Genomic DNA, 11,440 nt, shown 5'->3' on the forward strand with positions numbered 1-11,440 from the left:
TGTTGAGAAATTTTTTTCAATAAAAAAAAGTAATTTTCTTTTAATCGTAAGACATTTTGTGTTGGTTAATTTATCTTCCACGACACACGGTAAAATGATCCGTAAATAATTCTTCGTTAAAGAAATGCACTCTAAAATAAATAAATTCTTGATATTCTAGTTCTTCAAAAACTAGTTGCTGCTAAACTATTTTTAGTATCCTTTTGGGTAAAGCATTTATATCATGTAATTTAGGCAACTTTTAGTTTAGGATAGTTTACAAATTGATATAAATCACCAATAATATTACCACAAAACCTCAATCCTATGGCTCAAAACGAATCCCAACATTCTAATATCTCACATTATAATATTTCCGATATGAATTTCATGAAAAATGACATGCTTTTTATTGGGGGAAAAATTCCACTTTATCCCTTTTTACACTTAGTATCTTTCTTTACTTCTATTCATGACACTTAAGTTTTTTTCATATTTCATAGATAGTTATTACTTATACATGCAAATATTTTCCATCTTCTCCAATTTAATCCCAAAAGTGTCTTCATCATACTAATACATTCTGAGTTCTCATGTAGAACTATAATTATTAACTCATTTCCTCAATTTGATTAAATTGAATTTTAATCATCTAACTTTTCCAAATTTATAATTTACTCCTTCCACATGATCATATTCTCAATTTTCCATATTGATTTCCATCTCCAATATCTATTTAATTCCTTATGAATTGCCTTTATTTGACTCATTTCTGAAATTCCTCAAAAATCACTAAATACAATCTTAGAACAATGCCAAATGAGGTACCAAAATTTTGGGGTGTCACAACTCTCACTCTTAAGAAATTTTGTCCTCGAATTTTCACTAACATATATCCAATATTGTCAAAAAGCTTCATGGTTAACCAAATAGCTTATCCACTTTTCATTTGTTTTACTAATCATCACTCCTGGCTTATCCCTACTGTCATCAAGTTGAGTTATGTCAATGTTGTCAAGGCAGGTAGATCTCATCAAGGTACTAGTTCTCAAATAAATACTTGAAACCATTCCAATTTGGCAGTAAGTCTAATCAACTATGATTTCATGTTATTAGATAGGTCTCTAACTCAACTTTTTTTAAAACGACACTTTGTGGATGTTTCCCTATTATAACACTTTTCTTATAGTCTCGCAATTGAAGTCTTTTTCATATTGAGTTTTCTTGAAACCCTTATAGGTCACCTTGGAATTATATAACTCTCATAAACACTTTTATCGGTTGTAACATCCGGGTATCTCTATTTACCCGAAAACTAAGAAAAGTTAAGACTAAATTGAAAGAATTAGTAATTTTTGGACTCCATCGGGAATTTAGAAAATTTAGTGGCCAAATTTCAATTTAGTTGGATCTTAATTTTGGTTCAGTTAGGATGGAACTAGTTGGTTCCATAGTGGAAGGCAAAATGATTAAGGATGGAGGGTTGAGATGGTCGGTGAAAATTGTGCCTTAGGAGTATATATATATGTGTGAGAAGACAAAATTTCCTCAATCCTATTTACATATATTATTCTTTCTGTAACACCCCTCACTCATCACCATCACTGATTTAAAGTTACGAGATGCTACTATACGAAACAAAACAAAATCATACTATATCAAATCAAAATATTTCTATACAATTGTTAACTATATGAAACGTGATTAAAATCATACCATTCATATCCTAATGGTGTTAAATTGAACATATTGAAGCTATAAATAAATTTAAAATAAAGAAAGAACTTAATTAAAAAAATTAAGAAAAGTGGGGTAAAAATGCTAAACAGGGGTCACACAGCCATTTGGAGCTATAGGACATGGCTATGTTGACTGACTATGTGCAGGGACTTAAACTGTGCTAAGAAGGACCACAGTCGTGTCTCCAGACTGTGTAACAAACTGTGACCGTGTGTACAAATTGGTACTTAAAATACAAAAACCACATGGTCGTGTCATATACCTGTGTATGGCACATGGCCATGTATAACCCGTGTGCACCTAAATGTCACCTTTTTCAAAAAGTTACCTAAACCAATTTTCTTATGTCACAAGAAATATATTTTCCAACATTCAAACCTACACAAACTCATCAAAACATGTCAAAATCAATACATTTTCATTCATCCTAAATGCCTAACCAATATGCCACAATTGGCTCCTCAAATCATGTATATATACAAGTTCACATTCATGAATCACTAAACCACATACATATGCTTATCAACAAAGCCATTGCACCTTATCACATACCAAACCAAACTTACAAAAATGACTAGAACTATTGATAAGGTGCATATAAATCCTTATATATACAATTATCGAACTTACACCATAATTGTTAACAAAACCTACAAAGCCATTGCACCTTATCGAATGTTGTAAGTTCTAATATTACTTTTCTATCCTAGTCATTTACCTCCTTGAGAGATAGATATTTGTAAAACAACTTGATTTTCAAAAATGTCTGACTTTTTTGATCATCCTTCATAAAATGTTTGGTAAATCTACATCGAAAACAAGCTCCAATCATAACTTGACACACATCCCTTTAGAACTTTGCACAATGACCACAAACAAATTTGTCATCATCACAAACACTGCTAATACTAACTACAGGTGTCTAGTCTTGAATCATTCTGTCTTGACTTATTTCTTCCTGTGAATCCAGATGATATGACATTGCGGCTAAAAGTACCTTAGTTTCTTTGAAAGTGGAGCCTAAGACAATTTAGATATATTTCTTTTACTAGAGTCACGAAATTTCATTTCAATATTTTTGTTACTGATACAAATCTCTTCCATTTAATACGCTCGATCAGATAAAACCACAAATTCCCATATTTTCATTGCTTCAACCAACATTTTAATTTTTATCAATCAGTCCATCTTCACAACAAACACATCACATTTTTCAGTCCATACAATCTCGTGAATATACTAACTAGACTGTTCAAACTCTCGTTCATATTCTGATATGGACTTACTTTCCTGTTCCAACTCGAGAAAATCTTTCTTTTCTATTCCTTCTTTCTAAATTCTGTTCGAAAAATGTCCTAGTTAACTTTCCCTTTCGATACAATGGCTAATAACGTACTACCACTGATACACTTCGTCTTTCAATAATAACTGCACATATTAAGTAATTTTCAAGTGGACATGCCAATTCATAAAATATTCTTTGAACATTTTCTAACCAGAATTCAACTCTAGCTGGATCATCATCTGTCTTTCCTCTAAACTCATCGTCCCCACAATTATGAATCTTATCTATGGGAAATCTAGATACATATACAGGAGAGAAAACTTGAGGACCACAGGGTGTCGGGGTAGGCACAGTAGGTGGATGAAGGTTATGGAGCCACAAGATTGATTCGTATCAATTTCATTAATACAATGACCTATTAAGCCGAAAAAGACATTTTTACCTTATTTTTGGACATTTGCGAAACTGGCATGCTATAAACTCACTCATTGCTCGGGAGTTAGGACATTACTTTCAATTTCATTAGTAACGGCATGACTAGAATCGGCCACCATCTTTTAAATCAAAAGAAAATAGGGTTAGATTAGATTAAGAGCATCACACTATCACATGTATATGTGGCATGTATATACTAGACTTAGCATGCACTACGTTAGTCCTAGAATTGACTAAACCATATCTCTGAAAACACTAAATGTAATACCCATAACTTGATCCAGCCGTCATACCCGAGTAACGGAATGCTACAGTCATAACTAGAATAAAACACATTCAAAATCACATTGATTATCTCAAATATACATAGAATACTTCATAAGTGCATAATTATTGTTCAAACTTAACAAAAAACATCCAACTATAGTCAATTTAATTTATGATTAAAAAATACGCCATTTCTTAGATTATATACGGGCTTATGTATGCTAATAATACCATCCAAAATTTAACTAAGATTAATCTACCATATTTTAAAAATTTTAGTTCAATTATAAATTAAAACAATTCAAAGCTCAATTTAATCATCATAAATCAATAGTCAATCATTATTCATAGCATATAAGTGAAATCAAAACTTAAATCGGGTCCACGAGACCTTAAAAATAGTTTGGAAACAACTAGGGATTAATTTGAAACAAAACAGAAAAACATAGAAAATTTTGGAAACAAGGGTCACACAGCTATGTGGCCAGGCCGTGTGACAGAGCCCAGATTGTATGGCTTAGAAACATGGTCGTGTGGCCAAATTGTGTACAATTTGGAATAGGGTCACACAGTCATGTCCTTAGGCCGTGTAATAGCTTGATATCGTGTGGAAAAACTTGCACTAATAAGACACACGACCATTTGGAGTGACCATGTGCAGCACACAGTCATGTGATAGCCCGTGTCCTAGGCCATGTGCAGCTAAAAGAATTCATTTTCAAGCCAAAACAACCACCAATACTTAGACACCAAGCCATATCATTTCCAACCAAAATCGCTTATTCAAAAACACATAAAACACTTAAAACATACCAATTCATATAACTTATGTACCTAACCAATGTGCCCTCATTGAAACCACAATTTAAAATATAAATAACAACCTTACATACCAAAGTTATAAACAATACAATAGTTTCAGTTAAATACCAACAAACTTTCCATTTCCATAAACCAAAACCAAATCAAAGTGACCATTTCTAGGTCTACCAACAAGCAACACACCAAAACAAACTATCATTTATTTCACCAATTACTGAGTTATGCATACCATTCATAAAGCTCAAATCATCAATTTACCAATATATTCAATAAGGCATTTCAACTATATACATCACATTTACAAAAAGTTTATTATAACACATGAACTTAACGTCATAAAACAACTTTAACTTAATTACAAACTCATCTATAAATCTAAAATCCATTAACTTCAAAGTGCTATATACATGCCAGAAACCAAAATAACCAAATAAAAAACTACCAAAAGAAAAGCTGGATAATGTGAGCTCCAAAGTTGATCCGCCTTACTAGTTCGCAAAACGATAACTACAAAAAGACAATAACAAATTAAGAAAGCTTAAGAAGCTTAGTAAGTTCATAGATAAAACTCAAAATCAACTTACCTCAATTTAGATTTGAATACAAAATGAAATTAAATTATTTAATCCTAACAACCATTTACAAGATCATATAACATTAGTGCTAAAACATTTCTTCATATATATATTTGATATCCACAATGGTTCAAACCAAATTCATTCATAAATATAAACATCCCTATTTTTCATCACATCAGTAATATAATGAAACATAATGATACGATTATTCTTTTCAAACATTATAATGAATTTAATCCAAATCTATCAAATAGTTTTAACATTATTGTAACAGTCCGTTGTAGGGTCAAATCGAAATAGAGGTTTCGGGACCACGAATTTGACGTAGGAAGATTTATTTTTATTATTTTTTTATGGTTTACAGTTTCATGGAATTGTTTCATGAAAATTTCGTTCAAAAATTTTATCGATTGGGCACTTAATTTAAAAGGACTAAATTGCAATAGGTGCAAAATGTGTGTTCTAGAAGCTAGAGGTGTCTAATTGCTATGAAATTTTAAATTGAAGGTCTTTAAATGGTAATTAGACCATCTGTTAATTAGAAGGACAAAAATGGACATGATTAGGTGAAATTTTAAAGTTTTAAGTGAAGGGCATTTTGGTCATTTGGCTAGTAAAGACAAAATAAAACACATAAAAGATGTCATAAGGCCGTGCCTGTCACACGGCTGAGACACACGGCCATGTCTCTGCCCGTGTGTTTACTACTGGGTATTCTGTTTGCAATTATTAAGGTGCAGAGGACACACGATCTAAGCACATGCCTCTAGGGCAGATCGTGTGTCACACACGGCCTAGACACACGCCCATGTGTCTACCCGTGTGGACAAATTTGAGGCTATTTTCCAAGCCATTTGTCACCCTTAAATGCTTATTTACTCATTCATCTAAGATGACATGCAACCTAGTACATTGTGTCACTTAAAGACTCACAAATGTGATTATGCCATGCCTTTGTAATGATAACATGTCGCTTATCCAAAACATCATACTTTTATATGGCATTCCACACCAATTTCATATTCATTCATTATGCTAAACTTACTTTTAAATTACCTAATTATACCATAGATTGGACATACTTATTAACCATGATTTATTCACTTAGCACATGTGCCAGTCATCATACATCTCATCCACAAACAAATACATCAAATATAAAAACATTGCATGCACGTATAATTGATTAGGGTTACAACCCAAATGATCAACATGGACCATATCACATGGCCGTATACAAAATAAATCAAATATTTCTATAAGCCAACATATTTGACTAGACCAATATGACTTATAACAAAAAGACCAAGTCCCTATACATGCCATACTCAAAATATTGAGACTAACTATACCCTAAATGTCCAGTTGATAGTGTGATCGAGCTTTCAATTTTCTTCGATCCCCGAATTGGCTTGGCGATACTATAAGAAAATGGGAAAAGAGAAAGGAGTAAGCATGAATCTTAGTAAGTTCACATGCAAATAAATAGCAACAATAATCATAGATATGTCTATATATACACATTAGTGACATAGCATAGATTTACTTATGTGTTATTCTAAACTCCTAGATATAATTCAAATTTGTAAACATAACTTACACATTTTCAATCTTACCAAAAATTCATCACATATTGAGCTCATACATGTGAGTTTATCGTACATACCTGTACCAACTCAAATCACAATGTCATATTCTCTCTTCATTGATTTACTTGTCGATTGACTCATAAGTTTATCCGTTGAACACTCAGAATATTATTGGATACACGGAAGACTTACACATAGTGCTTCAAACGTAGCCACATGCTACCTCATATCAAAATCACATATTGCTCACTCACGACCTAATCATGGGCCTACTCACATAAGCTGACAATCAGGACGTAACTACTCGGGCTGCTCACACAAGCTGACAGGTACTTGCAACATATGCCGGGCTACCCAGCTACCGGTAGGACGAACAAGACCAACACCTGGATTCACGTATCACATTTACATACATATTCATGATCTCATATCCATATAGTTCCTAGTGACATGTCACATTGTATCCTAAATTATTCCTAAGATTCAAACGGGATTTACTCGATATCTCATGTTTGTCGAATTCATTCACAATCTCTTGCTCATAGATTATAACATCATTCACACACTTGACATAATAAGCAATCATATAAACTAATACATTAACAAAATATTAAAAACATGATATATCATTGCAACATTTACACATGAACTTACCTCGGTACAAAATGATGGTAATCGAGCTTAATCGTCGTATACTTTATTCTTCGCTTGATCAAGACCTATATCACGTTTTTCTTGATCTATAATACAAAATTTAACTTGTTTATTAATATTATTATTCAAATCAATCCATAATTCATGCTTTGGTAAAATTACCTTTTTACCCCTAACTTTTTACTTATTTACAATTTAGTCCCTAGGCTCGTAAATGAAATGCATGCATTTTCTTTGTTACCCAAGCCTAGCTGAACCTATACCATGCTCATTTCATCCCAAATTTTCCTTTATTTCACTTTTTTACTACCCACTTTTACACTTTTACAAACAAGTCCCCTTTTTGGGTGTTTTCACAAAAAATCACCTAGAAAAAGATATCTATCATGCATCAAACATTCATATTCCTCCATTAATCAAAAAAATAAATGCATGTTACACATGGGCCAAATTTCATACATGAACCCTAGCTCAAAATATAGCTTCAAATGGGTAGATCATGCTTCAAAGACTTTAAAAATACAAAGAACATTAAAAACAGAGCCAGGGAGCACTTACAATCAAGCTTGGAAAAAAAAACCCTAGCTATGGCTATTGATAAATTAGGCTAGCACTTGGAGAAGATGGACACATTTTTGCTTTGGTTTTCCCTTTTTATTCTTTTAATTACCAAATGACCAAAATGCCCTTAGGTCTTTCTTTCAAAATTTTCCTATGCATGTCTATTTTTGTCCAAAATTATAGAAATTGGTCAAATTGCTAATTAGGACCCTCTAATTCATAATCTAAAGCAATTTCATGCTTCAAGCTTCTAGAATACAAGTTTTGCATCTTATTCAATTTGGTCCCTAAAATTCAATTGGACATTTTATGCATATAATTTCTTCATGAAACTTTCACACAAGATGCAATCGTATCATAGACCCCATGAGAATCATAAAATAATTATTTCTATTTCAGATTTATGGTCTCGAAACCATTATTCCAATATGCCCTAATTGGGGATGCTACATTGGATGTATTCGACAAAGTTTTTGACAAACGAGAAATCCCAATTGAACCTAGGAACCCAAGTGTATATGTGATTATGTAATCTGGGTGCTGGTCTTGTACGTCCTACCAGTGGCTGGGTAGTCCAGCATGTGTTACGGATACTTGACAGCTTGTGTGAGCAGCACTGTGTAGCTATGTCCTAACTGAAAGCTTGTGTGATCAGGCCCGTGAATAGATAAAAAATGAGCCCATATGTATTATGAGATATGAGGTAGCTTCGGCTACATAAATGGCACTTTTGTGCAAGATTTTTGAGTATCCGTTAATATTTCGAGTGTTCAACGAGAATGTCAAAGTTGTGAAAGGATATGGTTATGTTGCAAGTTGGTATAGGTATGCACGTAAAACTCATAAGTAATGAGCTCGATATGTGATGAACCCTTGGTAGGATTGTGATTAAGTTATGACTATGAGATTATGATAACGTTCATGCTAATCTTTTTCACATTAATTGTATGTTAATTGTATGGTTATGATGCTTATTATTTGCATAGGAACTTACTAAGCTATATAGCTTACTCCCATTCCTTTCCCTTGTCTTATAGTGTCACCAAGCTAGATCAGGATTTGGAAATCATCAGAGATCCACTCACCCTATCAACAATTATTTTAGCATTAATAAATTCAACATTTTGAGTTATGGCATGTATACGGGACTTGGTCATTTTGTTATGTGTCATAACTAATTTGGCCAAATGTGTTGGCTTTTATTGGTTAGAAGTTCATTTTGAATAAGGCCATTGGAAATGGGCTAATATTGGCTATAAGTATATTTATAAAATGATGCATTTCATGAATGATGCGTTGATGCCTTGGTTGTGGATGTTAGTTGTATGTATATGCTTGTATTGGTGCTATGTTATGTTGTATAGGTGTGTGCATTAAAGGGTGGCAAAATGGCTTGGTAAATAGCCTTATTTTTGTCCACATGGGTAGACACATGAGCGTGTGTCTAGGCAGTGTGCGACACACGGCTTGCCCCATGGACATGTGTTTAGGCCTTGTTTCCCTGTAGCCTAATTTTTGCAAAACAGAATGCCCAATATTGAGTACACAGGCAGAGACATGGCCGTGTGTCTCAGCCATGTAAGGGCCACGGCCTTGGACATGGACGTGTGGGTTTTGCACCTATTTAATAAAAAATCATAAATTTTAAATCGACCACACGACCTAGCATACAGGCGTGTGACTTGGCCGTGTGTCTTCAATTTATTCTTGGGTAACAAACAGAGAGTTACACCAGGTTGGGACACGGGCGGGTCTGACCACACGGCCTACCCACATGGGCGTGTCCCATACCCACACGGGCGTGTGACTCCTTTTTAGTGGAAAATTTTTTTATTTTTTATAAAATTTCTTAGAGATTTTGGTTTAGTCCCGGACCACTTCTAAAGCATGTTTCGGGCCTTATAGGCTCGGGCTAGGGACTTTATGATTGAATGTGAATGGTTTTAATTTGGACACAAATTTATGACTCAAAATTATATGATTGTTTGTGTGCTAAGTTCGGTAATGCCTCGTACCCTATTTCAGCGTCGAATACGGGTAAGGGGTGTTAAATTTAGTGGTATCAGAGCTATGGTTTAGTGATTCTTTGACTAGCGTAGTGTGTATAACAGGCTAGCTATATATGATATATATGAACTATGATAATGTGATGACTCCTGACAATTGTAAACTATGATTTTATGTAGTAAATGGATCTCGATCGAGTTGTAGCTGAAGATGTAGAAAGTAATGCGCTGGCCCCTGCTCACGGGGTAGCGTCCTCTGAAAATAGACCTCCTACAGTCAGACAGGGAGGAGGGGCTAAAGAAGCCTTCCTCCACATGATGAACGAGTGGTATTCGAAGTTTGTTCAAACAAATCTGAATGCTCAACACCCTCCACCCCTTCTTATCCCCAACCGATTCCAGTAGCTCCTTAAGGTGTGGATTTGGCAAGATTGAATAAGCCTCTGGTTGATAAGATTCGAAAGCAAAGAGCTGAGGAATTTTGGGATAATGTAGATGATGACCTCGAGAGAGTCGAGTTCTGGCTTGAGAATACTATCAGGGTATTTTATGAGTTATCATGTACACCTAAAAATGCTAGAAATGTGCTATATCATTATTGAGGGACACAACATATCACTGGTGGAAGACACTAGTATCTGTGGTACTGAGAGAGAGAGGGTTACATGGGAATTATTTTAAGAGGAATTCCAGAAGAAATATATTAGTCAGCGGTTCATCGATCAGAAACAAAAAGAATTTCTTGAGCTGAAAGAGGGTCGAATATCAGTTACAGAGTATAAGCGAGAATTTGTCAGGCTCAATAAGTATGCCTGAGAGTGTGTTTCCTCCGAGGCTATCATGTGTGAAAGGTTCGAAGATGGATTGAATGAGGACATCCGATTGTTAGTTGGAATCTTGGAACTAAAAGAATTTGTTGTATTGGTTGAATGAGCTTGCAAAGCCTAAGAGCTAAGCAAAGAGAAAAGAAAGGCTAAGAGTGAGGCTAAAGATGCAAGAAAAAGGCCGATGAGTAAGTCATTTCAATTTTAGTCAAGGAAATCTAGAGAAATGTATTCTCGTTTGAATGCTTCAGTTGGATATTCATACAGAGACCGCGGGAAACAATATTCGGGTCTTAAATCTCAAGCCGCTTCAATGGCAAGTATGGGTAATGTTAGGATTAACGGACCTAAATGTCAGTGTTGTGGTAGACGACACCCCAGCGAGTGTAGGATGATTGACCGAGCTTTTTTCAAGTGTGGTTCTCAAGAGGATTTTATCAGAGATTGCCTTGAGATAGCTAAGAAAGAATAATTTCAGAGTGCAAGGCCAAGTAATACTACCAACAGAGGTAGGCCATCAAGAAATACTAGGAATGGAGCTAGTAGTAAAGGTGTGACGAAAGGTACAGCCGTGAGATCTGGGGTCAGAGCACCTGCTAGAGCATATGCCATTCTTGCTCGCGAGGTGCATCATCTCCCAATGTGATTACTGGTACATTTTCTCTTTATGATACTAATTTTATTACATTGATTGATCTTG

Source organism: Gossypium hirsutum, chromosome A10, assembly GCF_007990345.1.
Source record: "Gossypium hirsutum isolate 1008001.06 chromosome A10, Gossypium_hirsutum_v2.1, whole genome shotgun sequence".
Lineage (NCBI taxonomy): Eukaryota > Viridiplantae > Streptophyta > Magnoliopsida > Malvales > Malvaceae > Gossypium > Gossypium hirsutum.